Below are 3,755 nucleotides of genomic sequence, written 5' to 3' on the forward strand. Positions count from 1 at the left end.
GTGTGTGTGGGTGTGTGTGTGTGTGTGTGCTTTGAATCAGTATGTGGCTGCCGTCGCATTTGCAGACGTGAGCCGTTAGGTAGTCACAAATCACTCTGATCTATTCCCGAACCTCCGCCATTATATATAGCATTATCCACTCTGCCACCCACTCGCCATTCTCTCTTTCACTCTCTCTCGTTCTCTTCTTCCTGGCACACTTAGTCTATTTTCTGCCTCCCCTCATCCAGTCCTCCAGCCTCCCGCACTCCCACACTCACTCCATCGGCCCGTGTTTGCTTCGGCCGTATATAGTACCGCTTCCTTGTTGTTTGTCTCTGCTCTCTTGACATTTCGCTTGTCATCTCTCGTATCCTTCCGTCGCCAAGAGTTCCACCCCACCAGTGTTTGACTGAACCCCCACCCGCCTCAACACATCTCGTCTTTTCCTGTGCCCCCCCCCTACCTCTGTTTTGCCTTCCATCACGTGTGATCACAGTATTGATTGCATGCTCTGGTGACAAGCACAGTAATGGACGGCCGCAAAAACGAGACAACAGAAAACGCTGGCAAAAACGAGTACCAGGAAAGGCACGAAAAAACCGAATAACAAAAAACGCTCGCACGAAGGCAAGGAGAAAAACAATCTAGTTGCAATAATAATACACACCGAGAATCACACTCCAAATACGAACTAGCGCACAAAGGCGAAATGCGAGAAGGTACTACGACACAATGGGCACAGCAGTGGCACGGTAAACAATTCTCCGGCAAGTGAAAACACGAAAGCCGGCCCTAATAAAGCCAGTGCCTGATTTCTAATGGGTAGCAGGTGTGCATCCGGCCGAAAACACCGTCTGCCACATGCACACCTAAACGGGACATGACAAGATGACTATTTAAGGACTCCCATGTTGTCATGTCACTGTCGGATAATTCACCTTGCTCACGACTGTTTCCAAGTGTTGAATTCGTCTAGACCTTCCATGTTCTTGCTCTTCGTTTTTGCTCCCGCCAGGTTTTCTGAACTTACCTTTGCAGCAGAGGTGATTGCTCTAAGACTGCAAGGGAAGCTCAGCTTCCCCTAAAATGTCAAAAAATAAGTGATCAAATATGTGTGTGTACATAAAATTGTGTGTACGTCATGACTAAATATGCGCTACAACGCGCTCAATTTTTGTTCCGAATCAGCTTCTTATTACTGGTTACGATGCGACTCTATTCTCATTCATTCCTGCAGCTTCACCGTGCTTTAAACTGTGTGGACGTTGAGCGTCTACATCGTGGACGCTGGGCGTCTTGAAATTTCTATGGACAGTGGGAGTTTATCGGCTGGCCCGGACGCTCAGCTTTTCTGCATGATGATTGAATGATCTGTCTGAGGCTGAATCTCTTTTTGATTGACAGCGATATGAGCCAATCACCGATCTTTTGGTGTAGGCATCCGTGGGAGCATTTTTCAATTCTCATTCTGTTCTGAGTTGAACTGGAGACTTCTTCTAATCATCTAAGCAACACTCTCTTTGTTGAGAGCGACTAGTGACGAATTAATCTTTTATTTCTGGTGGGTTTTATTGTAGTTGCTTGTGTTCGCAGACTGACTTATATCACCACAGTTAAGACCCTGGAAAAGACGCCTTGCTGGTATGACAAGGTCACAGATCATTTTCTTGAAAAGGAACGGAGAGTAGAATTCACGTCTAAATAAACGGACACATTTTATGATGTAGGCCGAAATTGAGCTTCCCCTCCTTGACAGACAAGCATCCGCCACCGCTTTATCTGTAGTTTTTCATTGTCGTTAGAGTCACGGCTTTTGTATTATACATGTTTGGGTTTCTTCATGTCCATTTATTGACAAGCGATTTCCGTTTGTTTTTATCCTTGCCTTTTTTGCAAGCGTTTTTGATTGTCTTGTTTTCCTAGCATTGTACCAGCATTCTTTGTTGAACTTTGCCAGTCTTTTGACCTTATAGAGGTTGCCGATACAAGCCACCGATACTGGCAAAACATTCGGACATTGAGTTTTTCTGCGTCAGAAAGAAAGTTCACAATTTTTTTGGTTATTGTGTTAAATACAATTTTATACATTTAAAGCACGAGAGGGGGCAGCACGGTGATGGAATGGTTAGTACGTCCACCTCACAGTGCAGAGGTTTGGGGTTCAATTCCAGGCTAAGGCCTTCCTATGTGGAGTTTGCATGTTCCATCTGTGTCTGTGTGGGTTTTCTCTGGGTATTCCGGTATCCTAACACATTCCAAAAACATGCATGGTAGGTTAATGGAACACTCTAAATTGTCTCTCGGTGTTATTGGGAGAGTGAATGGTTGTGTGGCTATGTGTGCCCTGCAATTGGCTGGCACCTGCGATTGGCTGGCTGCCCAAAGTCAGCTGGGATAGGCTCCAACGCGCCTGCGACCCTCGTGAGGAGAAGTGGCCTGGATAATGGATGGATGGATGAAAAGTACTTGAGGTATCGGTGCTCAGTATCGGTGAGTACTCAAAGAGTTTAGATTAGATTAGATATCCTTTATTTGTCCCACACTGGGGAAATTTACAGCCTTCAGCAGCAAGATTGTGGGTAGAAAGAAGAGAAAAGAAAACACAGTTCAATTAAGTGCAATATAAATACAAACATGGATAAGGTCAATAATTAAGTGCAATATAATACAATAGTCACAGTACTATTCACATATGTTGTCATATCATTTAAATAATTCTATGATTTATTTATTTATTCATTTTTTATTCAGCAGCCTGACAGCAGTCGGTAGGAACGAGCGGCGGTATCTCTCCGTCTTGTGAGTGACTACTCACACGGGTATCGGTCTGAAAAAAAGTGGTATTGAACATCCCTAATAATAATAACAAAATAATAATAATAATAATAATAATAATAATAACAATAATAATAATAATAACAATAATAATAATGATAACAACAGCAACAATGTCAATAACTCATTTTTTTCGAACAGCTGTGGTTTACTGTACAGTGGTACCTCTACTTACGAAATTAATTGGTTCCGGAAGAAATTTCTTCACAAGAAAATTTTGTAAGTAGAGATGCGGTTTCCATGTAAATGCCCTAATCTAGGGGTCGGGAACCTATTGATCGTGAGCCATATGTGGCTCTTTTGATGATTGCATCTGGCTCGCAGGTAAAACAAAATATTCTCGCTTGTTTAATCCATCCATCGATTTTTCACTGCTCAAGTCCTATTCAGGGCTGCAGTTGGAGGAGCAATTTTAATTGGATGATACTGGCCGACGTAGGCAGTTGCTGTGGAAACGGGTAAACGCCCCCTTTTGAATCAGACCGCTCAGTCATTAGCTCAAAGCTAATCCTAAATGAATAAGATGGTGAAAAAAAAAAGATGACGAGTATGGTACACTTCAGGACGAAGGATTCACCTTTGTGGAGAGAAGAGGATCTGCGATGGTTCTGATTTGCAATGACAAAATACCATCGATGAAACGGTCGAATGCAAAGAAGCACTTTGACACGCGCCATGCAACGTCCGCATCAAAATACCCTGCGAGAGACAGCGGAAAGGAAGCGTGCAAGCTACTGAACAGGGTGCAAGCTAGCCAGCAACAACTCCGCGTATGGACCCGGCAAGCTGACTATAATTCCGTTAGTTTTGCTGGATTTTCAGCAATTGTGAGGAACACAAAACCATTCACATTAATGGTGAGTATTATCACAAAATTATTTAAAACAATACAGTTGTATATACATACATACATACACACACACACACACACACACATA

The 3,755-nt window shown here is 43.1% G+C and overlaps 1 protein-coding gene and 1 long non-coding RNA gene across 4 annotated transcripts in view; one reads left to right on the forward strand and one right to left on the reverse strand.

Annotated features, from left to right (window-relative positions):
* The window catches only part of glrbb (glycine receptor, beta b), a 49,325-nt gene that overhangs the window by 31,006 nt on the left and 14,564 nt on the right, over positions 1-3,755 (reverse strand). The window lies entirely within an intron of this gene.
* LOC109526275 (uncharacterized) overlaps positions 1-3,755 on the forward strand; it is a 27,613-nt gene that overhangs the window by 10,866 nt on the left and 12,992 nt on the right. The window contains exon 2 of the long non-coding RNA XR_002170298.1: positions 3,299-3,306. This is a non-coding gene — a long non-coding RNA (uncharacterized LOC109526275). The remainder of the gene's footprint in view (positions 1-3,298; positions 3,307-3,755) is intronic.

The sequence above is a fragment of the Hippocampus comes genome, unplaced genomic scaffold (genome assembly GCF_001891065.2).
Source record: "Hippocampus comes isolate QL1 unplaced genomic scaffold, H_comes_QL1_v1.1 scaffold202, whole genome shotgun sequence".
NCBI classification, from domain to species: Eukaryota; Metazoa; Chordata; class Actinopteri; order Syngnathiformes; family Syngnathidae; genus Hippocampus; species Hippocampus comes.